This window comes from Protopterus annectens, chromosome 11.part0 (genome assembly GCF_019279795.1).
Source record: "Protopterus annectens isolate FY-2018-M chromosome 11.part0, PAN1.0, whole genome shotgun sequence".
Classification (NCBI taxonomy): domain Eukaryota; kingdom Metazoa; phylum Chordata; order Ceratodontiformes; family Protopteridae; genus Protopterus; species Protopterus annectens.
In genome coordinates this window covers 545449787-545477395 of record NC_056745.1, presented here as the reverse complement: position 1 = coordinate 545477395, position 27609 = coordinate 545449787, and the positions used below count along the sequence as shown (strand labels likewise).

Below are 27609 nucleotides of genomic sequence, written 5' to 3'. Positions count from 1 at the left end.
ACATGGTCATAGTCCATGTGGATATAAATGACCTAAGACGTACCTCACTATATGAAATGAAACATGCTGGAACACTGTGTGTCCCAGGCAGGTGTGAATCTAGCTTTGAGTAGCATCCCACCTTCACCAATGATGATGCCACAGTAGCAGCAAAGAATGACTGAGTTCAATAATTGGCTTACTTTCTGGTGGCACAACAAGGGGATCCAATATCTATCAGCCTGGGGAGACATAATCAACACATCATGATGCACTGCCAGAAATGGTTTGCACTTCTCACCACTTGGCTTCTAGATACTGGCAAAAATGTCATCTATCCCCACAGTGCCAAGTTGTTAAACCCTCCAACATAACAAAAATCACTCACGACTACCTAAAGGTACCATTACTCAACACTAGGAGTTTAAATAAAAGACTGCTCTCCCTGAAAGCACTCCTCACCCCGGAGAATGCAGACATAACGTGCAATCACAAAAACATGGTTCAGAACCATGGAAAGCACCCTGGCTATCAAAGGTTACAATGCCCTTCATACATTTCAATCCCCTCAGCTCATGATAAAACAAAGGGAGGATGTGTCTCAGTGTTTGAAAAGGACAAGTACACTGCTAGACTGGTCCAACAACATGACTCGCTTGAACTGCTGTATGCCCAGCTAACCATAGGTGCGACCCTACAGATCCCCTACCATAATTCTGAAAAACCACACTTCCTAACTAACCTACTGGAATTTCTTAATATTCAGCCTAACACCATACTTATGGGTGACTTCAACTACCCCTCCATAAACTGGGAAACTAATACGACCCATACTCCACTTTCTCAAGAGGTTTTTGGACTTTGTCAAACCAAAACACCCCGGACCAGCTAGTTAGCACCCCAACTAACAGGTACAAATATCCTAGATCTAGTACTCACAAACATGGGGGGATGCTGGTACCTCCCATGACCTATCTGAACCCCAGTGAGATCTGACCAAAAAATGATCTCCTTCAGTATTAAAACTAACCTAGAATGTCCAAACCCAAAACCTGTTAAGAGGTTTGATAAGGCCATTACCTCAAACTAAGTGACAGCTTTGTAAACTTCCAAGCCCCTCCAAACCCAGCCGACACCGAGGCCTACTCCAAGCGGTACACAAAAGCACTGTACAACTACATTCATAGCTGCATAGAGGAGGTAGTTGTTAAGAGAAAAAGTTTTAAAAACATACTGTGATTTGTCTTTTTCCTAATCTTGCAAAGTGAACATGTTATTTGTTGGGATATGCCTATCAAAGATGGGCCTTCATCTGTGAACAAAATGCAGCATTATTTATGAACCTGAATGATATCTGTTTTCTGCATTTCAGAATAAAGAGATTTGGTTATAGCTCAGTGAAGCCTGGGATAAAGACGCACGGCAGAGTAAGAGTTAATTTACTGGGGCAGACTGTGTGTCCTGGAAAATTTGAGCTACCGTTGTTGAATTGAACATTCTTTACTTCTTGAACATTCTGTACTAGCTGTGGGTTTGAGGTAATTTGTGATAAACATGTTTACCACATATGTTTTTCATAGCCAACTGTCAACGGTCAGAAATGTAACAAAAATTTGTTTTGCTTGCAGTATAAAAGTTGATGTCAGTAAACAAGTTGATCAGATCAGAGGAGATCAGATCAGTCCAGACCGGACATCTTGGCCAACATGCTGTGTAATCTAGTTAGCTGCTAATAAAGGAAAATTCATCACCTGAGGCAGATGCGACTCATTTGAATTTTTTCTTCTGACATTTTGGTCCTTCGGACCGGAAACCTCTACGAAGACACGGATCAGACCAACAGAGAGACCGAAAAACCTGTGCAGGTGAGGGTTTCTCATCTTAAGATTCCCTCGACTGAAAGCCCTCCGACTGATTTGTCGTTGAAAAGAGGCAGGCCGCTCTCTGATCCCTATCTGAGGGACGGTTTCTGAACGAAAAGGGGAAACGGGAGTCTCATCTGGTTCAGGTAGGATGAAAAATAAATTTCTTTTAATTTAATTTAATCTTGTCGACAAGGTTTTATTTTTAGTTAAGGGTGGGTAGGATTACTTGTTAAGATTATTTTGTTAAGGTCACCTGTTAAGATAGTCCCATTTTATAATAAGCCCTGTATTTGTAATTTTGATACAGTCCTAAATACCTGAAAAAAGAACAAAAAAAAAAAGGGGGGGGGAGGTAAAATAAGAAATCTAGGGGAAACATGGGTTCGAGTTGCTGCAAGTGTGAGAGTGATGCCTGTTTAAATGTTGATGCTAAGTATATGAAAGATTTAAACAAAAATAATGTTAAATTTTTGAAAAAATGGAAGTCGAGATACAATTTTGATGGTGCACTGAATATGAATGCCTGTGCAAAATTGGTTAGAGATTTGAAAAGAGATGCGGGAACTAGAACTAAAAAACAAAGACAATTGGAATTTCCCCAAGCACAAAAATGGTTAGAAGAGGCAAATAAACGAGCTATAAAAGAAAAACAGTGCCAGGAAAAAGAAAAAATAAATCAAAAGGGATCACTGGTGCCAAGTGGAAAAGTAGCTTTATTTTTAGATAAGGAGGATGAGCATACAGTTTGTGCGGTACAAAGGCAGGCAACTACCCCACCGTATGGGGAAATTGCTGCTGCTGTACCGGCGGAACCTCCTCAATATCAGTCTGAAGATGTGGGATCTGTACAGCAGGGTGGGCTATTGGCTGCTCAAGGAAACGTTGTGACCCCTTCAATTTACCCGCAAATTCCCGTAGTACCCAAGGTTGCTTTGCAACAGGTACACCAACCTATGCAGTTAAGGTCGGGACCAGCAGGGCAAGGACGTTGGGCCATTAAACTTTCTGACCACTCAGAAGTCCTTCCCTTAATACAAGTTGCAAACCCACAAGCAGGGGATGTTGGACAAGAGCCAACTATTTTAGTTTATCGTCCCTGGGCTAGAGAGGATATAAAATGAGGTACGGATGGTATTCCTCATCCCAAGGTTAATTTTCAAAAGTTTTCTGAGGACATAGTTGGTATGCGTTTAAGTTATCATCTAAATGGTTTAGAAGTAGAACAAGTAGTGCGACAAATCCTGGATCCAGATTGGCACTTAGTTTGTGGTACTTGGACATGTAAGGCAGATGACGGCACTACATTAAAGCATAATTCTGGGGTGTTAGACACGCGAGTCACTGATCTGTTGAAGAGAATTTCTGATAAGTGGCGTCCAAGAGCAGATTGGACAGTAATAAATCAGTGCATCCAAAATGATGATGAATCTGTAGATCACTATATTGTAAGATTGACAGAAGTGTTCAATAACCATTGTGGAATGATAATTCCGCAGGATCAGACTACTGATAGTCCGTACGAACAGCAATTGAAAAACGCTTTTCTTAAAGGTTGTAAGGCTCCGATAAATAGTTTTATAACTAAGCATATGGTTGATCACAGAACACGTAGACTGCAACCTTTGTTTGAATATGCACGGCATGCTGAGCGACATTTCAATTTAAAAAAGAAAACGAAAGTACAAGTGTTAGCAGTAGGGGATGATGGCAGTATATTTTTGGTACAGGACCAAAGGGGGCAAGGGCGCCGTGGTGGCGTACAAAGACGTGGGAGCCCGAAATGGGACACATCGTATAAACAGGGTGGACATTCAGAGGAATATGAGGGGAGGTTAAATCGTGGAGAATGTTTTAAATGCGGTAGATGTGGGCATTTTGTTGCCGACTGCGAAGAGTGGCAACATCCCCCACAGCTTACGAACAAGGGCTCCGCATGACTATATGATAATAAAGGAAGGCGCCAAATTCATTATTGTGATTATTGTAGAGAAGAAGAAAGTGAGAATGACTGTGATGATGATGAGGCAGACACTCTCTGCGATGAATGTCAGGACACCCAGGAAATTAAGGAAGGGCGGAATTGTGACTGTGAAGTCAAAAACCTGGCACATTTGGGTATTGCTATGCATCTGGATCAAAAACACATGATAGAGTTTTTGGTTGAGGGACAGAAAGTGGAGTTTTTATGAGATTCAGGTGCATCGCGTACACTTTTGGGTCCAGCAGTTCTACCCCCGAACTGCAAAACAGATGAGTTTGTCCTTGTGAAAGCGGCAAACGGGAAAATCTATAAGGAACCGCTGTCTCATCCTCTATTGTTCACAGATCCGCAAACAAACCAAACTGTTAGGTGTAGGGTAATTATATCGAAAGTTTGTCCAGTTAATTTGCTGGGAAGAGATTTGATGCATTTGTCTGGAATAGCGGCAATTCCCACACCTAAAGGCATTGAGGTGAAAAGGTTAGCGGATGGCTTGGTGGTACAAGGAGTACAAGACTTTTTTTACTGGTATAGCCAGGACTTGATTTCAAACGGGCCAGGGAGGGTTGATACAGATTTGATCAACCTAGCTTTAAGTAAATCTAGGAGCGGGTCACCGCAGGTTGCGCACTTACATTGTACTATGTACTACAGACAGGCCCCTGGTCCGGATAAAGAATTTGAAAAAGAATTCTTTAGGCACAAATGTGCAAGGATAATTTTGAATGATATGTTTTGGGATAAGCAAGGTAATACAGTAGTGACCTGTACTTTGACCAAGGAAATGAGTTCTTTATATCGCTCAGGTTATAGCCCACATATTTCAATTACTGAAGAGGTGGGGACACATTGGGTAGATTTGGCGAAAAAGGTAACAAATTGGGACACAATGTTCGAAAGTCAGTTGAAGGATCAACAGATCCAGGTACAAAGATTAAATTGGGTGACTTGGGCACAACCAAGTGTGCACCTCAGGGATGACAAAACAGAAATGGCATGACAAATCCTCCTAACTCAAGAGGAAGATAGTGCGTTAAGTGCCTTACCTGGAGATTTATGGTCAAAAGGTAAAGGGGATGTAGGACTGATGAAAACAGCAGGTGAAGTTTGTATAACTCCAAAGTCAGGTTTTAGACCTCGTAAGCACCAATACCCACTAAGTAAACAAGCAGAGGAAGGAATTAAGCCAGTCATTGAGCAGCTAAAACAGGTAGGAATTCTTGTTGAATGCCCAGATTCGCCCTGCAATACTCCGTTGTTTCCTGTAAAGAAACCGGATGGGTCATGGAGGTTGGTTCAGGATTTACAAGCAGTTAATTCGGCTGTGATCCCAAGAGCACCGGTGGTCCCTGACCCCTATACATTACTTAATGATTTATTACCTCAGCACAGATATTTTTCTGTCATAGATATAAGCAATGCCTTTTTCTCCATACCACTACATAAGGAGAGTAGATTTTGGTTTGCATTCGCTTATCAAGGTAAAAGATACACCTACACCAGAGTGCCACAGGGCTATTGTGAGAGTCCGACAATATTCGCATAAGAAATGGCTGCGAATTTAGCTCAGTTTGTTCCCCCAGAGGGAAGCCAGGTTCTGTTGTATGTAGATAATATTTTGTTGGCCTCAAACACGCAGGAAAGTTGTAGAAAGGATACCCTTGCCCTTCTTAGTTTTTTAGCTGAGCAAGGACATAAGGTAAATAAAGAAAAGTTACAATTGTGGAAAGCACAAGTAAAGTACTTGGGTTATTTAATTTTGCAGGCAGGTAGACAATTAGAGAACAAAAGAAAACAAGCAATTCTTGAGACACCTATGCCTACGACTAAGCGGGAAATGATGTCCTTTTTAGGTGTGACGAATTTTTGTAGAAGTTGGATCCCTAACTATGCTGAGGAAGCAGGGCCATTGACCGCACTGATCTATGATACTCCCATAGCGGCTAAGAATAATATACAGTGGACAAATAAGGCAATACAGGCATTTATTAGAATTACGCAACTGATAGCAGGATCCTCTGTTTTGGGTTTTCCGAACTATTCTAAGCCGTTTGTACAAATGGTTGATTGTAAGGGAGGATATATGACTTTGGTTCTGGTACAAGTACATGGGGATAAACAGAGGCCGATAGCTTTCTACTCCTCCAGATTAGATCCTGTTGCAAGGGCATTGCCGCATTGTGTTCAAGCTGTGGTGGCGGCCGCCATGGCAGTACAAGCCTCAGCATCATTAGTTTTGTTTCACCCATTACAATTATGGGTTCCACATTCAGTAGCTACTATACTTTTGCAAGATAAGATAACCTTTTTATCTCCTAGTCGACATTTGTCGTGTATGACAGTGCTGCTGACACAGCCTCATATGACCATAGAAAGATGTACTACTCTTAATCCGGCGACACTTTTGCCGACTCCAGAAGAAGGTACTCCACAAGTTTGTTTAGAGAGCATTCATGACAAAGTACTTCCCCGACCAGATTTAACGGATATTCCGTTGATAGATTCTGATCTCGTTTTGTTTGTAGACGGATCAGCAAAGAAAGACACTGTAGGAAAAACACTAGTAGGGTATGCTGTCACCACAGAAACTGAAGTTTTGGAGGCAAAAGGATTGTCAAACATTTATTCTGCACAAGCAGCTGAGTTGGTGGCTTTGACTCGAGCTTGTACCTTAGGGGAGGGTAAAAAAGTGACAATTTATACAGAGAGTCAATATGCTTTCTTCACTGTACATGTTTTCACTCAACTATGGAAGAATAGGGGAATGGTTACTGCGACAGGCAAACCAATAAATCACAGAGATTTAATTTTACAGTTGTTAGATGCAGTGCAACTACCACTTCAGATAGCGATATGTAAATGTTCCGCACATACCAACAGAAAAGATCCTGTCTCCAGGGGAAATGCCCTTGCTGATATGGCTGCAAAAAAAGGCAGCTCAAGAAAATGATTTGCTTTTACATGACAATGATTTGGAGCCCGGACACCGCTTAGACTTAGAGACACTAAAAGTAATGCAAACACTGACGACACAGAAGGAAAAATGTAGCTGGGTAAAATATGGTATCACTCAACAGAGTGGGTTGTATAGGGCATCAGATGGCAAAATGGTATTACCCTCAAACCTTTTTAGGTATGCGGCATTGGTTAGCCATGGACCTGCCCATGTAGGAGTACAGACGATGATTCAAATAGTGTCTAAGGTGTTTTGGTGTAAAGGGTTTTCAACTTATGCAAAGCAATTCTGTTTATCTTGTTTATTATGTGCAAAGTATCATCCTCAGGGGGGAGTTAAGAAGTCTCAGCAGGCATTCCCTTACCCCTCCGTATCCATTCCAGACACTCTGTATGGACTTTATTCAATTGACACCCTCAGAGGGAAAAAGGTTCTGTTTGGTCATTATTGATGCTTTTTCTAAATGGGTAGAGGCTTTTCCAGTGAAGCATCCGAATGCACAAACAGTAGCAAAGCTTTTGACTACAGAAATAATTCCCCGATTTGGCCTACCAAGACGCATTTACAGTGATAATGGGTCTCATTTTGGTAACCAGATTGTTCAGAAATTGGGTCATGTGTTTCAAACTGATCTCAAAAATCACTGTGCTTACCCTCCCCAATCAGCTGGACTGGTGGAAAGACACAACGGTGTCTTGAAGAGTAAGCTCCGCAAACTAATGGCAGAAACACATAGGTCATGGACTGCGTGCCTTCCGTTGGCACTCCTGCACATGCGAATCTCACCTTCCTACAAAGGACTTACACCATTTGAACTTTTGTTTGGGAGACCATATTACATCCCGCAGTTGCAAGGATTGTTGCCAGCGGAACGTGAGGGGGGTGAGGACCTAGCGGATTATATGAAGAAGCTGCTAAATGTCAAATCTCTTGAAACCAATGACTCCTTTGCAGATTCCAGAAATTAAACCTTGTTAAGCGTGGCACCCGGGGACTGGGTGTGGATCCGAATTGTGAAGAGAAAGAACTGGTCATCCCCCAGGTGGGAAGGCCCATACCAAGTACTTATCTCGACACCTACGGCCATAAAGTTCGCTGAGAGGACTTTGTGGATTCATATCACCCACTGTAAAAAACTCAAGGCTCTTCCTTCTGCCATTGATATTGGTCAAACTCCATCGGACCTCTGAGCGCAAAGTCTGGCTACAAAGGGGGATTAGCCCAATAGGGGTTAGTTAGTTTCAAACCCAGTGAAGAAACCAACGGCGCAAGGTAGTCCTTAGGGAGGATGGCCATGTTCAACTGGTACTTGAACTGTCACGTGATGTTGATTTTGGTGGCGAAAGTAAATATGTCCATACGAGAAGGAACAGTTGCAAGAGAAAAAGGAATGGTGGTGCTGCAAGCGCAAACAGGTGTTACTACTGTGTTTAAGGTGAAACTTTGTGAAGGAATTTTGAACTGTTCTAAATGGAACAATAATAATTTCTTGACTCATGCAAAATACTTGTGCAATAGAGACTGTACGTCCTGGTCAAGTGTTTGGTGGTCAACAGATGTGAATGGATGGGAAACAAGTGGTGCAGTGATACCAGAGAAAGATAAAAGCAGGCAACAAAAAATAAAAATTGCGCATTTCCAAGGTACCGGAGTAGTTACTATAACCATTGTGTCACCACAAGAAAGTGATTCAGGAGTTTATGGAATCGGAGTGTCTCTTCCAACTAGAACTGATCCTTTGGGGACCCTCCAACTTAAAGTACAAAGCCTTAAGAATGCTACAAATAAAGCAGATTTTGCCTTCACAAAAGAAGAACAATTGTTACTCGAGACGGGATTCGTACACCATAATGAATGGTTATCTTGGGTTAGATATAGTACCCGAGAAGCACATCATGAGAACTGTATTTCTTGTGCTGAAGGTAAACAGCAATTAGCAACAGTCCCATTGATGCAAGATGAAAGTAACCTAACGTGTCTGTTGAAATCATTCTTCAAAAAAACTGAAGATAAATGCAAAGATGAAACTCAGCATTTTCCGGTCATAAGCAAAGTTGAGAAACCGCCTGCAGCGATTTCCTATCCAGGTTCGTATATATGCATTTCCAGAGATGGCACAGGGAAAAATTATGGCAATATGGGACAGAACTATTGCAATGTTACTGTGAATGGCAATGGGAATCCATTTCTGGAGAACCAAACTCATAGTTTAGCAGACGTATGGTGGTTATGTGGAGACAACAAACTCAGATCAAGGCTTACGATTCCCTGGAAGGGAACTTGTGCACTTGTAAAGTTAATTCTGCCATTCTACATTTTCCCAGTTTCAGCAAGCAATTTCGTAAGAGAACTTGAAATAAAGCTGAAGTGGTTGAGTAGGAGAAAAAGAGAGGCACCGAAGCAATCTTTCGATAACGGTGTCTACATCGATAGCATTGGCGTACCAAGAGGCGTACCTGATGAATACAAAGCAATAAACCAAATAGCAGCTGGTTTTACATCCATCTTTGTCTGGATTCAACCTAATAAGAATGTGGACTGGATCAACTACATTTACTACAACCAGCAGCGTTTTGTGAACTATACCAAAGATGCACTGAAAGGAATTGCTGAACAACTGGAGGCCACTTCACAGGTGGCATGGCAGAATCAAATTGCGCTGGATATGCTCCTGGCCAAAGAAGGAGGAGTTTGCAAGATGTTTGGGACTTTCTGTTGTACATATTCCAAACAACACTGCGCCTGATGGAAGCTTTGAAAGGTTTGGAGATGTTATCCGAAGAATTGGCAGAGAACTCTGGGGTAAATAATCCCTTTACAGATTTTCTACAAGCGTGGTTTGGAAAATGGACTCATCTCATCAGCAGTTTCCTGGTGTCCGTTGGAGTCGCTGTGGCTATCGTGGTGGTATGTGGTTGTTGTTGTATACCCTGTATCAGAGGTCTTCTACGAAGACTGGTTGTTACTGCTGTTACGAAGACGATGTACCAGCAATTGCAACAGACTGGTGAAAGTGAATACATTGAAATGTGACTCTTTGCAAATGTTTTTGAAGTTTAAAAATGTGTCTTGCCAATGAAGTGATGTATGCAAAGAAAAACGTAGTTTTTACCATATATTGCTGAAATAAAAGACAAATAAAAGTGTTTTCAGGGGGGAAATGTTAAGAGAAAAAGTTCTAAAAACATATTGTTATTTGTCTTTTTCCTGTTCTTGCAAAGTGAACATGTTATATGTTGGGATATGCCTACCAAAGATGGGCCTCATCTGTGAACAAAATGCAGCATTACTTATGAACCTGAATGATATCTGTTTTCTGCATTTCAGAATAAAGAGATTTGGTTATAGCTCAGTGAAGCCTGGGATAAGGAAGCACGGCCGAGTAAGAGTTAATTTACTGGGGCAGGCTGTGTGTCCTGGAAAATTTGAGCTACCGTTGTTGAATTGAACATTCTGTACTTCTTGAACATTCTGTACTAGCTGTGGGTTGGAGGTAATTTGTGATAAACATGTTTACCACATATGTTTTTCATAGCCAACTGTCAACGGTCAGAAATGTAACAAAAAGTTGTTTTGCTTGCAGTATAAAAGTTGATGTCAGTAAACAAGTTGATCAGATCAGTCCAGACCGGACATCTTGGCCAACATGCTGTGTAATCTGGTTAGCTGCTAATAAAGGAAAATTCATCACCTGAGGCAGATGCGACTCGTTTGAATTTTTTCTTCTGGCAGTAGTACCTGTCTGAGTCAAACCTACGATTACAGGAAAAAAAATAAACACCCTGTTGGACCCTTAGCAGAAACAGGCTATTCAATAAAAGGAAAACAAATCCTCTCCAAAGTCAAGAAGGAACAGACAAAACAGTGCGAAAAGACACTCACCAGTCTAAACAAATTGGAGAGCTGGTCAAATCTGTCAAAGCAAACTATGGGGCAAAGACAGCCTCCCAGGTGAAAGATAACTATAAGGCTTTTTTTTTATATAATTGTTTGAAAGCTCAGCAACGTGAATGAATGGCAACACTTACAACCAGCCTGAAACTATAGTAAACCTGCTGACTGAAAAGTTCAGTTCAAACCCCCCTCAGCACTTCCTATCACACCCAAAAACACCCGCAAATATCCCCCTTCAGGTCACTATGAGGGAACAGGTCCTTACTGTGCTCACTGAAGCAAAAAACAGCACCACCATGGGTCCCGACAACATTCCAGGATGCCTCTTAAATAGCTTAAAACAGAATCTATCAGGGCCACTAAAAACCCTCTTTAACCATAGCCTCTGGGTGGGCTTTGTCCCAAGGGAATGGAGGACTGCAGCAGTCATCCCTCTGCACAAGGGCGGGGGGGGGCATCAACTGTCCCAGGGAACTACAGACCCATAAGCTTGATCAGTCTTATCTGCAAGGCCGTGAAGAGAATTATCTCGGCCCTCATCAATAATGACATAGGAAACCTCCAAACACTGGACAAGACTCAATTTTGCTTTGTCAAAGGGAGGTCTTGCCTGCTCAATCTGGTGGACTTCTTCGAGAAAGTCACCAGGGCCATGGATGAGGGTAAAACGCTACACACTGCTTATCCAGACATGTCCAAAGCTATTGACACAATCCCCCAACTCAAGGATCATAGATAAACTTACTGAGTTAGGCATACACCCCTACAGCATCAGATGGATAGCAAACTGTTTCACTGACAGGACACATGTAGTCCAGATAGGTGAATCCACTTCCGATAAGAAACCTGTTACTAGTGGTGTCCCACAGGGGCTCAGTACTGGTACCCCTCCTCTTTGATGTATACCTCTCTGAAGTGGTCAATGTCGGGGGCCTATGGCTCACGAAGTTCACCGACTACTTTAAGCTGGGAACAATCTCCAAACAGTGCTGACATCCTACAAACAGGCCTAAAAATGACAAGTGACTGTTGTCAAAATCATGATCTGAACCAAAATGCTAAAAAATGCATAGTCATGCCCTTCAGTAAATCCGATATCCCTGCAAATTGTAATATTGATAGCACACCCCTAAAAGTAGACCCAGTGGTGAGGGACCTAGAATAGACAGATAGTAACCTAAACTTTGACCATCAGGTAGCTACAATAATGAGGAAATTCTTCTGTGTGGCCAAACTTATAGGTAAAGGCATGGCATCAGGTTCAAAGGAAGTACTACTGTACTCGGCTCTTGTCTGGCTCATAATCAAGTACAATGCTCCCTTCTGCATGTACCTTACCAGGCACTTACACCAACTGGAGTGGCCACAAAGGTTCCTCACACACAAAAAAATAAATAAGTTATATACACACAAAGCACAAGACACATCTCCTATGCAGATCAACTAAAGGTCCTATCCCTTTCCTCCATCTTGTAACATTTAGAGGTGACTACTGCCTGACCTACAAGGCATCCTCTGATCCAACCCTAATGAAAATGTTACATATTCACAAGAAAATTATACAAGGGTTATGTATTTCATGGACCTGAACCTTATTTGTGACTAACAGAACTTACTGGAGAGAGAGATTCATATACCAAAGGCTACCTCATCTATGTAAAACAAAGCCTGCCCCTCATTCTCTTCAAAAGGAATTTGGATAAATGGATGGAGAACTGTAAATTCACTCCTGGGGTTCTGCCCATGTCCCTTATGGACAGAGGCAGTCTGTAAATGACTTGGGGTTCCAACACCCAAAGATCCACTATCCTGATAATATCCCATACCTGAGAAATTAGGATACAATATTGTTATATCCTGGGTATTATTGGCTAGGCTTGTAAAGGCTCTTGCATCATTAGCCTAGTAATCGCCTATGAAGCAAGGGGGAAGCTCAAGAGAAAAGAGTGACATTTTGGATGCAGATCCTTAAGAAAAGGAATAACAATTTAAAATATTATATTATATTCATAAAGTAGCAAAACATATTCTAAGAACTAAGCCAATACGAGAATAGAGAATGGGGATTTTGCCAATAGGGATAACTGCAAGTAGAGGTACAGAAAATAGACAAGGGGGGGGGGTGTAATTTACCGGAGAAACCTGGCAAAGGAACCAAGACACTGAGAGCAAATAACTCAAGCAGGAAAGGTAGAGTGGGATGAGGCCAAGAAGACATTATGACAGCAGGCTAGAGACATTCTTCCCTATTAGGGTTTGAGCTCAGAGTACAGCCAAAGAGAAAGGGATAGGGGAATTTTAAGCAGGCTAGTGACTGCCTTCCATACCAGGGATTGATATCTGTGTACAGGCAAGCAGAAAGGGATACAAGAATCCTAAGCGAAAGGCCTGCTCTAGTAGAGTTTTAATTGAATCTGGAACAGAAGCAGCTGTTAGAGGGATAATTAGAAGGGAATATAAAAACTTGTGTGGCAATCACAACTATCAGAAAAGGTTAGAAAAAGACTGGGAATAGAGTCAAGTTACATGAAAACAATGGAACAACATATATGTCTCCGAAGTATACAACAAAATCCAGAAGGTTTAGGTCCTTTGCTTGGAAGTGATTACATACGTACTTTATACCCCTTACATCAAATAATTTTTCCTCAGGTAGATAGCAAACGTTGGAAGTGTGATGGGGAAGAAAGAAGTAAATGGGAACATATGTTTTGGGAGTGTAATGAGTTGGCAGTTTTTAAAAATTAATACAAAGGTTCGCTGGAGTGCCAAATAAGGGCCCTTAGTCCAAATGGATCCAAGTAGTTTTATTTTCACTGAACAAGCAATAAAAACAAAGGAAACAAGTGCCAAATAAGGGCCCGAGTCCAAATGGAGCCAAGTAGTTTTATTTTTACTGAACAAGCGATAAAAACAAAGGAAACTTTGTTTTTATCGCTTGTTCAGTGAAAATAAAACTACTTGGCTCCATCTGGACTCGGGCCCTTATTTGGCACTCCAGCGAACCTTTGTATTGGTTTTGGTGTAGTTCCAGTTCGCTTTTCATCTCGCTTTGTTTTCAGTTTTTAAAAATTCCCCACCGAGTACTCTATCAGAAATATTGGGTGACCAAATGGCTGTAAGTAAGGAAGTAATTCTTTTGATCTGGGATATGGGATCTGAATTGTCTACACAGTCAGGCCTTTAATTCTATTGGGTAAAAATGTGAATATTAGAAAATGGAAAGCAAACTCTACACCAACTGTACTTGAGATACTGAATATTATAAAAGAGAGAAAAAAATAGAAGAAGGGTCTTACCAAAGGGAAAAGCAAATTACATAGAAGTAAAGGAAACTGCAGGAACAATACACGTGTAACAATGTTCAGGGGATATTGAGGTTTAAGGGAAGGCAGAAATTCTGCATTTTTTTTGTAGTGTTGAACTGATGACAGCAACAACAAAAAAATTTGTTAAGTATATTTTATTTAAATGGAAAAATGTTAACATGTTTTTTCTTTTCTGTTAATGTATGCCTGACTATGTCTTAAGTGATAAAGTTAATAAGGTGTTTAAAAACCATAAACTCTCCCAAAAGAAGCCAGCTTGAAAAGGGCATACACATGCTAATGTATTCACCTCAAAGTTCATCCATAGAAAAGAGAAAGAGCACATCATTACTATGCACCCACCTAGTCAAAACAGGGGAAGCCACCTCAAGCAGTGTACCCCAGGGATCAGTCTTGAGGCCTCTGTTGTTTGGGATATACTTTTCTGAGGTGCAGGCCAAAACCTGTGGGGTACGGCTGACCAAGTTTGCAGATGACTGCAAGCTGGGTGCTGGCATCAATTCCCCTAGTGATGTGGACATCCTCCAAGTGGGTCTCACCCAAACAAATGACTGATGCCAGAAACATGGCCTCAAACTGAATGCAAAAAAATGCATCATCCCCTTTGGGGCAAGTGACATCCCCACAAATTATCACATTAGTAACAAGGTCCTAAGCACGCAACCAGTCGTGAGGGACTTGGGTACCAAGGTTGATAGCAAACTGACTTTTGACCACCATATTGCCCCCATTGTACAAAAAGCTTTCTTCATGGCCCACCTCATTAGTAAGGGCATCTCATCCAGGGACAAGGAGGTCATAACATCCCTGTATTCTTCTCTTATTTGACCCATTATTGAGCACAATACCCCTTTTGGCATGTACTTCACAAAGCACTGCAGCAGCTGGAGAGACCACAGAGGTTCCTCACCAGGAGAATCCAGGGTCTCAAACTTCTAATCTACACAGATAGGCTAAAGGCCCTGTCCCTCTACTCTGACTCCTCAGAGGTGACCTCTATCTGGCATACAAGGTAGGCTCAGACCCTGCCTTGATGGGACTGTGGCATATGCGCAAGTCAAGCTCCACTCAAGTAAACTGCACATGCGACCTCAACCTGGTCTGTGACATCAACAGGACTCGTTAGCAGGACAGATTTGTGTCCCAAAGACTCACCTTTCTATGGAATAGACTCCCTTTCCACATCAAGCAGAGTACCTCATTAACCCTTTTTAAGTGCAACCTGGATAAATGGATGGGGAACAAAAAATACACCCTTGGGATTCCACCTGTGTCCCTGCTGGACAGGGGCATCGGTTGCTGACTTGTCAGAATATGGGCTAAATTCTTGGTTAGGCTTGTAAGGGCTTCAGGGCCAATAGCCTAGTAACTTACTACGATCCTATGCACAAGTTGCATTATAGAACATGCTCTTAGATGTCAGGGGCATCATAATCATTAACAAAGGCATGGTCACCATCTATAAAGTCATATATCTCATCTGTCCCTGATTTGGGCTCTCAGTTTTGCTGTGTCGCTCTTAAAACTGTTGATTCTGGTAGATAAAATTGTGGTTACACTTAATGGATGATGCCAATAACAGTAGACTTTTTTTCTTCAGAAAATGGATTATAATTTGTTGTCAGCGTATCACTTCAACAATGCTAACATTTTGAAAGTATTCCCGATTATTCTGGGTTTTGAACTTTTTATACAGGGAAGAGGTTAACGGCTATGAAGTAAATCACTTTCGCTTCGGGAGGGCCTACCAGAAAGGCCAAGAAATCTACAGAGTACAATGTGATCATTTAGGAAGGACTACGCCCTTGCTTCTTTGATTTTGGACACTCCTCCCAGTCTCATCTCATCAGCTCATTCTATGTGTACAGATGGAGCATTTGGGAAGGCCAACTCCCTTAGTTTCTTAACCTTGAATTATCTTGTTTACTCCCTTTCCACTTGAAAAAAAAAATTACTTTATTCGGCTGCTTTTACCGTAATTCTTTTCTTCCTACATTATTACCTTATTTTGCTTTGCTGTTTGCTCCTAAGTGTTCAAGTGCTTTTATTCTGCTGCATTTATTACTACTTGTTAGTAGCCTGATTAAATTTGTCTGCTATTCTAAGCCTCTTAGTTTTGGTTTTAGCACTTGGGCTTCAGGCCAGTTATTTTACATTTAAGAAGGTTTTTGTGGTCTACACTCTTGTGGACAAACCCTTATCCAATCCCTCTCTCCATAAGCCCATTCAGAATGCTATGTATGGACATTTCCCATCAGTTTCTCCTGCCAGCCTGGTAGACATGGGCATACTGAGACAGTGTAGCAACTGCCTCATGTTCACTGACAATCCTCTTCTCCTAGCGAGAAATGAATCTGTATCAGTAACCAGAAATCCATGCTCTCTCACGCCACAGTCAGTACTCCTGACAAAGAGGAGATTGCCAGCACAAACACCAGACCACCTACATCACATAGCCAAGCACAACACACACACACACACACACACACACACACACACACACACACACACACACACACACACCTATGCAGAGGTCCTCAATAAAAACTTACCATACCAGCAGAGACTTCCAAAACACACTCACAAACATTCCAAAACACACACAAAACATTCCACACACAACAACACACACATCACAGACAGCAGACAACACACCAGTGTCTCACAAACACAGCCCATAAGGCATCACAATAAACCCACGCAGCCAATATGGCATAACAATAAACCAAACATACTAGTCATTGGAGACTCAATTGTGACACACACCAATGTCCCCCTCACCTGGCTCGACAAGGAGAAGATCATGGTCAGTTGTCTGTCAGGTGCCAGAATCCACCACATCATGCACGCACTTAAGTCTCTCCACAACAGGTACAAGGTCATTGTCCATGTTGGTGTGAATGACTTGAGATGTACCTCCCTGGACTACATGGAACGAGACATGATTGACCTCTCAGAGTGTGTGCCCCAAGCAGGTCTATATTATATCATCGAATGCTTAAAAAAGCGAATGATGAATAATAGACCCAATGTAAGTGAAAGCTTACAATCTCAAAAGCTCAGACCAGCGATTTTTTTCCAAGGGGAAAAAATCGCTGTTCCCAAAAAATAAATAAATAAATAAATAAATAAATAATTGCAAGAATACATAAAGTGGGGAGGGGGCTTTGCCCCCACACCCCCTACTTAAACATACCAACTCCGAGATCACACTACAGTGCCGAAAATGGCAAAGTAACGCAAGTGGCCAAGCAAATTCTTTCCCTGGGAAAGAATTTGCTTAAAAGCCGCTTCGCTATTTTGCCTTTTCTTTGCTTTAAGTTCGACCAAGACACATTTGATAGAATGCATCTTCGGTCATCTAATAGGAACCCCCCCCCCAGGCCGGTATGACCCCAGCCATACACAGCATCCTACCTTCACCAAGAATTATACCACAATACCAACAAAAAATAATTAACTTCAACAAATGGCTTAGTTTCTGGTGTCATTCCAAGCTGATCCAGTATCTGTCTGCCTGGGATGACACGGTTGACAGGTCTCAATGTTTTGCCAGAGATGGCCTCCACTTGTCACTCCTGGGATTCCGGACTCTGACCAAAGCTCTTGCCTCCCTCATTGTGCCTTTTTAGGCAATGTCCCAAAGACAAATCTTCCAACATAAAAGATATGTCAAAAAGCAAACTGAAGGTCATGCTGCTTAATCCTAGGAGCCTTAACGTAAAAATGCACTCACTGGAGGCTCTCCGCGCACTGGTTAAGATGCCGACATCTGTGTAGTCACTGAAACTTAGTTCAAGGCTGCAGAGAGCACCCCTGCCTTTCCAGGCTATACCTCATTCTACACACTCCGACCCCAAAATGAGGTCAGGAAGACTAAGGGTGGTGGAGTCTCCATCTTCATTAAAGACAAGCACACCTCAAGACTGGTTTGCCAGCATGACGCACTACAACTACTCCGTGCAACTGACAAATGGCAAGACAGCCATCCAAGTTATAGCCAGCTATAGACCCCCCTGCATGACTCAGGACACCCACTCCTCCTACCTGGACCCACTTGACTCCATCAAGGTACCCTCAACACTCTGATCCTTGGTGACTTCAATTACCCCACCATAGACTGGGTGAACTATTCTTGCACTAATGCAGTCATCCAATGATTCCTTGACTTCATTAGTTCTAACCCACTAAACCAACTCACCTCATCCCCCACAAGGTGAGATAACATTCTGGGCTTGGTTCTCACCAACACGGGTGACCACTGCACCACTCCCATGTAAGTTCTTCCCTGGTGAGATCAGACCAACAGTCTGTCTCATTTAAGTTTCTATCTCGAACCCCTCCAGTCGTAATCAGGCTAAAAAACTTCTCAAAAGCTGACTACAACCTTCTAAGGGAGGGTATCAGTAGCTTCACACCACCACACCCCTCAAAGGATGCAGACAACTATGCTGAACAGTACGCCAATGCAATATACAAGCACCTGTACAACTGCATGGACTCAGCCATACCGAGCAGAACTAAAACCTGTTCCTCAAGGAAACACAAACCTAATTGGTGGACATCCTCTATCAACAGGCTTTACAACAACAGAAAACAAACTGTTGTCCAAAGGTAAAAAGGCACAAATTCCCAGCTGGAAAGTCTCCCTCCTTAGCCTCAACAAGCAAATTAGATCACAGTAAAAACCTCCAAAGTCAATTATGAATCAAAACTAGCTTCCGAAACAAAGGGTAACCACAAAGTCTTTTTCAGTTACATCAGGAATCTCCATGGCAAAGCCCAGGTTTGTTCCGAATTAGTTCTTAACAGTACCACTTACACGGACCCTGTTTACTTAGGTTCAGGTGCAAACTTCACCCCCCCCCCAAGGTCCATTCAACATCCCTGACACTTGTCCCACACCTCACATCTCCGTAGATCAAGTGTTAAAGGCCCTATCCGAGGCAAAGAGCACAGCTTCCATAGGAACTGATAGTATCCCAGGCTGTACTCTGCACCATCTCCAGCAAGAACTAGCCTTCTCATTGAGCACCCTATTCAACCACAGCCTAAGTACAGGCTTCATTCCAGCAGAGTGGAGAACTGCCATTCTCATCCCCTTGCACAGAGGTGGTGCCACTACTGACCCTGGAAACTACTGTCTCAGTATTTTGACAAGTCTGATCTGTAAAGCCATGGTGCATATTATGAATCTCATAAAGAAGGACATAGGCAATCTCCAAATACTTGACCCCCACCCAATTCAGATTCGTCAGGAGCAGATCTTGCCTGTTGGACCTGGTTGACTTTCTTCAGACTGGTACTAAGGCCTTGGATGAGGGAAAGTCAGTACATACAGCTTACCTTGACATGGCCACAGCCTTTGATACAATCCGCTACTAAGGCATCATCGAAAAGCTAACACAACTTAGCATAAATCCCTATCTCATCAGGTGGGTGGCCAACTGGCTCACCATAGGACCCACAAGGTCAAAATAGGTACCTCCACCTCTGACAACAGACCTGTCACTAGTGGTGTTCTCCAGGAATCTGTCTTGGGACCCCTACTGTTTAGCATCTACTTCTCAGAGGTCCGGGCAAAGACAGAAGGCCTGTGGCTGACCAAGTTTGCTGTCACTGACTCCCCAAATGATGTTAACTTACTACAACAGAGTCTCACAGCAACAAATGACTAGTGGCAAAGTCATGGCCTTAAGTTAAACACAAACAAATGTAGATTCATACCATTCAGCACAAACACGGCCCTTACCGATTACCAAATCAATGGCAACCCCCTAAGCACACAACCTGTGGTGAGACACCTGTGTACACAGGTTGACAACAATCTCACATTTGACCATCATGTAGCAGCAGTGGTCAAAAAAGCCTTTTACTTGGTTCATCTCAAAAAGGGAATGCATCCAGAAAAAAAGAGGTTATTATCTCTTTGTACTCCTCCCTCATTACACCAAAAATTGAGTACAATGCCCAGTTTGTTATGTACCTCTCCAAACACCAGCACCAACTGGAAAGGCCACAGAAATACCCCACAAAGAGAATCCATAGCATCCAACACCTGTCCTATGTGGACAGACTCAAATTACTATCACTTTACTCTGTATCAAACAGATTGCTCAGACAAAATCTATGTCTTGCCTACAAGGCAATCTCAGACCCTTCCCTACTAGAGATGCTCCATATCCATAAGTCTAAATCCTCGTGCATTACCCGATCAAAAGGCCTAAATCTAATATGACATTAACAAAAGCTGCTGGAGAGACAGGTTTGTCTCCCAGAGGCTGCTCCATCTCTGGAATAGGCTCCACATACACTTCAGAGTATGTCGATGACCCTCTTCAAGCACAACCTTGATGAGTGGATGGGAAGTCAAAAATTTGTCCCAGGGGTTTCACCTGTATCCCTCATTAACAGGGGAGACAGGTGCTGAGGTTTCTTTTTTGGAGATAAACTCTTGGCTAGGCTTGTTAAGGGCCCCAGGGCCATTAGCCTAGTAACCTCCTACAATACCAGCAATGCAACAAGTGCAATACACTTTTACCACACACATTACTCGGCAATAATGGAGAACACTAGACTGCACCAGTGTTGCGTAGCTCTCAGAACATTAATGCAGTTGTGTAACATCTAAGCTGCATACCATCTTGGCCACACCTGTCAACATACAACAAACAAGAGCAAAGCTAAAAATAATGGGTAGAAAACCCATTATTTGTAATTCATAAGACCACATTATGATGAAAGTTCCTCATTTTGAGTCTTAAAAAGTCCATATTCCTTACCGCTCCACTTTCAAAGGGCATACTATGCATCAAGTGTCAAAAATGTTTCTAATCAATGTCACAGACAACCGAAAGATATGCTCAGCAACAATAAGAACCTTTTACTTTTATTATATTTAGTGGTAGTAAAAGTTTCAGGTGATAAGGGAGAACACGGGACTCTACGTAACCACGTCACTCGGTATTCACTTACGCGCTGTCCACTGTACTCCATTATCGCCCATTAACTCTTGCATGGTGTCATCTTCTTTTTCTTTCAGCTGTTCCCATTAGGGGTCACCACAGAGGATCATCTGTTTCCATTTCTTCCTGTCCTCTGCATCTTGCTCTATCACACCAACCACCTGCATGTCCTCTCTCAACACATCCATACACCTTACCTTAGGCCTTCCTCCTTTCCTCTTGCCTGGCAGCTCCATCCTTAGCATCCTTTTCCCAATATACCCAGCATCGCTCCACAGCACATGTCCAAACCAAAGCAATCCTGCCTCTCTGGCTTTGTCTCCAAACTGTCCAACCTGAGCTAACTCTCTGATACTTATTCCTAATCCTGTCCATCCTTGTCACACCCACTGCAAATCTTAACATCTTTAACTCTACCACTCTGACTCATGTCTTTTTGTCAATGCCTCCAACCATATAACATAGCTGGTCTCACTACCCTCTTGTAGACCTTCCCATTTCACTCTTACTGGTACCAGTCTGTCACAAATCACTCCTGACACTCTTCGCCACCCACTCCATCCTGCCTGTACTCTCTTCTTCACCTCTCTTCCACACTTGTCATTACTCTGAACTGTTGATCCCAAGTATTTAAACTCATCCACCTTCATCAACTCTACTCCCTGCATCCTCACCATTCCTCTATCCTCCATCTCATTCACACACATATTCTTAGTCCTGCTGACCTTCATTCCTCTCCTCTCTAGAGCATATCTCCACCTCTCCAGGGTCTCCTCAACCTGTTCCCTACTTTCACTACAGATCAAAATGTCATCTAAAAACATCATAGTCCACGGGGTCTCCTATCTGATTTCATCTGCCAAGCTGTCCATCACCAGTGCAAATAAGAAAAGGCTCAGAGCTGATCCTTGATGTAATCCCACCTCCACCTTAAATGCATCCACCACTCCCACCACAGACCTCACCACTGTCACACTACCCTCGTACATATCCTGTGCCACTCTTACATATTTCTCTGCCACTTCTGACTTCCTCATACAATACCACAACTCCTCTCTAGGCGCCCTGTGATATTCTTTCTCCAAGTCCACAAAGACATACTGCAACTCCTTCTGACCTTCTCTATGCTTCTCCATCAACACTCTCAGAGCAAACATTGTATCTGTAGTGCTCTTTCCTGGCATGAAACCATACTGCTGATCACTAATCATCACCTCCCTTCTTAACCTAGCTTCCACTACTCTTTTCCTTAACTTCATGCTGTGACTGATCAGTTGTATCCCTCTGTAGTTACTACAGCTTTGCACATCACCCTTATTCTTAAAAATCAGTACCAAAACATGTTTTCTCCACTCCTCAGGCATCCTCTCACTTTCCAAGATTTCATTAAACAATCTGGTTAAAAACACCACTGCCATATCTCTTAAACACCTCCATGCTTCCACAGGTCTGGACCAACAGCCTTTCTAGTCTTCATCCTCTTCATAGCTGTCCTTACTTCCTCCTTGCTAATCTGTTGCACTTGCTGATTCACTATCCCCATATCATCCAACCTTCTCTCTCTCTCTCATTTTTTTCATTCATCAGCCCCTCAAAGTACTCTTGCCATCTAACTCTTGTATGGTGTCAGTCAGTGAAAACACGCCCAAACTTGTGTGTGAACTAAACAGCAACCTAATCTCCGAAGAATAAAATTCACGGGAGGAGAAGTTACATCCCATACACTCACCACCACCTTACACTATCAAAGGGGGCTACAGTATGATGTGAACAGAGCGTCATCTAGCCTACAAATGGCAGTATCACACCACAGACTTGTGTCAAAGGAGATTCAGAGGCAGCGCCCACCCCCACTCATACAACGGCATTCTATTAGAGAAGTACCTCACAGGATGCGCAATAGCAAATCCCACCACAAACACACCTCCAGGCCAACAATTCCTGGAGGCATGTGGAATCTGCTGAATATTCATTCCTGTGCCGAACTGTTGTTTTTTTAGACACTAAACCGACTGTTACATTTTACCAGTACTTCTTGTTTTAGGAAGATGGTAGCAGCACTGTTGCACAGCCTGTGCTTAACTGGTCACCTGTCCTTAAGGCATCCACATCTGTAAAGAAGGGGGGTGCAGGGTTTGCCCCCTGTAAAAGTAATATTTTATTCCTATTTAACGGTGCAAAAAAAAATATTGTATTCCTCTTTAACCGTGCAACTAACAGATGTATGCACGACTATTCAGCAGTTTCACATGACGTGACATGCGCATTGGCAAGCCTGCCAGTCATCAGGCGTTTCCACGCCCATTTTCTCTGTCAATCACTACCGACACACCCATACCTACGCCGATCTAAGCACAAAGTACTTCTCTAATAGAATGCCCATACAACAATCAAACATAGTTGAGAGACCATGTGCCAGGTTGCTTCACAGGCGATAGTGTAGTGTACTGGCTCACCAGATGCGCAGTAGCAAGCACCGCCCAAAACCTTCCCACGTTGTTGTACGTCAGTTGGAAGTATTCAGTATTCATCCGGTGCAAATGAATATTCTGTTTCCGAACTGTGCAATGAAACAGCGTTGACTTTTTACGTTTAATGTTTTCTGCAGAGCGCTTCACCTCTTCAGCCACTATTCTTGGACAAAATTAAGTATACATACTAGCACTGGGACTCCTTTCTTGATACAGAGCCGTTGCCCAGTAAGGCAGTTTATAGATTGAGGATTTGCAGCAACATGCGCTTCTCAATATATACAAATCTATAGAGTGACATTTTTAATAACTATACTCGCACTTGTTTTCTCTCAAAATCACACATTTTATGATTATGTGCTTTTTAACTGTAATACCTATATTTGAAACTTTAAAGGACAGTTCTGTAAACCCTCCATCTAGCTCCATCTTTAGTACCCAACCTGTCAACTGTCCAGATTTTTGCAGACTGCCCAGGTTTTTTGCCTCTTATTTTTGGTCTGTTCCTCACAAAATGTGGGATTTTCTGGCAAATCATCAGTGATTAATGTCACTAAATTTCAGGGTTGTAGCCAGAGAATTTAATTTTGTACTTGTGTGAAGTTACTGTAAAGTGTAAAGCTGGTATCATAAAGCCATGGTTTCTCTTGGTTATGCCTTGAAACTGTAGCCCATGGTTTCTCTTGGTTATGTCTTGAAACTGTAGCCCATGGTTTCTCTTGGTTATGTCTTGAAACTGTAGTCTGTAGAGTACGTAGAATACGCCTAGCTAGACATTTGAGTTTCAGACTTTGTATCCTTCAGGGAATGCATGCTAATGCAAAATCTTTTAATATATCTACTTTGCAAGACGACAAGAGCAAGTACAAGCCATTATTTCTGCACGATATTTTTACAGTACAATTGTGTTACATTCGGCCTCATTAATTATATGCATGATGTCACTGCATAATATGCTTCATTTCATATGCAACTTTTCACGCCAATCACCAGAGCCACGCCCACTCCTGCGCAGAAAAGAAGGTGAGCCGAGCCAGTACACTACACTATCGCCGCTTCACATGAATGGGAATACATTTTAATACAAATCAGACTACGTCCGCGGATGTGAAACAGTTCCGTCAAATGAAACACGTGTTTTTTTCACACACTATACTAAATACTTCATAAATAACCGGTGTTTCTTATCGTAAGGCATTTATATCAATACTGTTTACTCACTTTTAAGTCAATTTAAATCATTCCACGAGCGGCGAGATATATTTTGTAACGCTCCACCAAGAAACGTAATTAACAGGAAGAGTGATCACTTAACCACCGGAAACAATTGTGTTCAGAATTAGCAATGGGCGGGACTTTTCAGGATTATATCCACCCGTAACCCCTGTTTCTACATTCTTATACACGGGTAGAAACATCTACAGCTACGGATTACACCATAGGCTGTTTACCTTGCAAGGCTGCCACCATAGTTCTTCCACACCACACGCTAATGACTATTCCAGAATCGCTTTTACTGATTTTTGCACATGAAACGGTCAGGGTGTCATATAAATAGTAATTCTCACCTATAGCCAGTGTTTCCACCGCCGGGTGGCAAACCCTGTCGCGGATTTGTTTGTTTTATGGCCAGGGAATTGGGAAATAAATAGAAGAAGGATTCAGATGGAAAGTATTACTGCATGCAGATGGGTTGCTAAAAGGAGTAACGCCAAGTTATTAGGATAGACAGTGAAACTTCGGTACTTACGCCGAAGAGGGCACGGTGCGCACCTAGGGAGCAGCTAAGTCAACGTACCTCAACTGTTATATTGTAGGAATAGCACTATCAAAGATTCATCTTTTCTCGTCAATTTACTGATCTGTCCACCCACAACCCCCTTTTTTCCATTTTTGCACATGGGGTCGGGTGTCACTTCAACAGTAACAATCTTCTAGAGGCCAGATTTACACAACCGTCATATTCCTCATAAAGATATATCTGTTTATGGGTATACATACGTTATTAAATTAAACCTGTTAATTTTTTTTATTTATTGCATTTGTTGATCGGGAAATTCAGACAGTGTATGTAACCCCTTGTCAGCGTTGACCTGGGGAGAAAAGCTCCAAAAAGTCGAGAACAGATACAGCATATTACTGTGATTAAAACAACGTTGAAACATAAGCGTTAAACAATAAATATAATACAAATATGCAAACAATTTATTTAGTTCATACCCAAAAAGCACGCAACTGTAACATCCTGTTTTATAGGCGTTTTCATGTTAAGAGATGGTGATCTATTGCAGATAAGTTGATGTGGAGAAGAAAGTAGGACTGTGGAGATGAGAAATTGTTAACTGAAAGTGTGTTAAAATTATTGTAGCTTTTAGCTGAATGTTTGTAAGGCAGATGATTAATAGAGTGAGGAAGAGAGAAAGAGAAAGATGAGGAAAATCAGAGTTTGTATTTTAGGGTATCCTGGGAGAGATTCCCTTTTAGTTGTGTAGGATCTGGTATATAAAGAATGTGTAGTGAGAAAAATAAGAATGTAATTCTTGCTCTTTGCTATGATCACATCTCTTAAATGTACCTCATTAGTGTGAATCATGGATGCATCTAGACATACTCGGTGAACTTACATGTTTTTCTAAGCATTCTTCAGATACTTTTATTACCCAAAAAGTACAGAATGTTTAGAACTGTCTAAACTAATACTTGCAGTAGAGAGCTATACAAAACATGCTTATGTGATGGGAATGTACCTGTAAAGATAGTTATTTCATGGTTATAAGTGGCGACTACTTAAAAAAGTGCAACCCTTTCTGAAGGGTATGGAGGTAATATTTCGGGGGTTGAGTAAATTTTTTGCAAATGATAGACTCACTCCCCATAAGAGAAGGAAACCAGTCTGGTGGACAGCTGCCATAAACAGGTTATACACAGAAGGAGGAAACTGGTTCAGAAAAAAAGCAAATCCCAAGAAGGAAAGACCTCCCTGATCAGTATCAGTAAGAAACTAAGGTCCCTCATAAAATCGTCCAAGGCTAACTACAAAAGAAAAATAGCCAAGGATTCGAAAGATAACCACAAAGCCTTTTTTTAGCTATGTCAAGAATCTAAGTGGCAACTCGCAGATATGCTCTGAGCTAGCGCAAAATAGCACAAAATATACTGAACCTACTGATATTGCCAGCATCCTGGCACATAGATTCAGTGCAAACTTCACCTCCCTCTCACCTTCAAAAGGGCCCACAACAATACCGGAAAAGTGTAGTGTCCCGGAAATCACAGAAACACAGGTGAAAACAGCCCTTTCAAAAGCCAAAAACACAGCATCAATGGGGCCAGATGAAGTCCCAGGCTGCGTCTTGCATGAACTACAGAATGAACTAACCCCCCACCTAAACATGCTGTTCAACCTCAGCCTCTCCACAGCCTACGTGCCCATAGAATGGCGCACAGCAACAGTTATTCCGCTCCACAAAGGAGGGGCCACAACTGACCCTGGTAACTATCGCCCCATAAGCCTGACTAGCCTGGTCTGCAAGGCAATGGAGCGCATCATCATGGAACTCATTAACAAAGACATTGGGAACCTCCAAACACTTGACCCGACCCAGTTAGGCTTTGTTAAGGGCAGATCATGCCTACTAAACCTGGTTGACTTCTTCAAGACAGTCACCAAGGCCACAGATGAGGGAAAGGTGGTTCACACAGCCTACCTTGATCTCGCCAAGGCGTTCTACACCATTAATCACTCGGGTATTATAGAAAAACTCACCAGCCTGAACATAAATCCCTACGTCACAAGATGGGTTGCCAACTGGCATACAGACAGAACTCACACAGTAAGAATAGCGGGCTCCAGGTCTGACTCTAAACCAGTCACAAGTGGTGTCCCGCAAGGTTCGGTTCTGGGACCCCTACTGTTCGGCATATATTTCTCAGAAGTACAGGCAAACACAGGAGGACTATATGGCTAACCAACTTCGCCAGTGACTGCAAACTGGGAGCCATATTTGACTCTCCAGCTGACATGGACATCCTTCAAAAAGGCCTTACTGAGACAGACAGCTGGTGTCAAAGTCATGACCTCAAGCTAAATGCCATAAAATGCATAGTCGTCCCATTTGGGAAAAACAAAACACCCACGAATTACCACATAGGCAGCAGCCCCCTTAATA

At 42.3% G+C, this 27609-nt stretch overlaps 1 protein-coding gene across 1 annotated transcript in view; it reads right to left on the bottom strand.

Moving 5' to 3' along the window:
• Positions 1-24777, bottom strand: part of LLPH (LLP homolog, long-term synaptic facilitation factor) — a 264175-nt gene extending 239398 nt beyond the window's left edge. Inside the window, exon 1 of the mRNA XM_044088053.1 lies at positions 24662-24777. The gene's annotated coding sequence lies outside the window, so the exon portion shown is untranslated. The remainder of the gene's footprint in view (positions 1-24661) is intronic.
• Positions 24778-27609: the final 2832 nt, after the last annotated feature.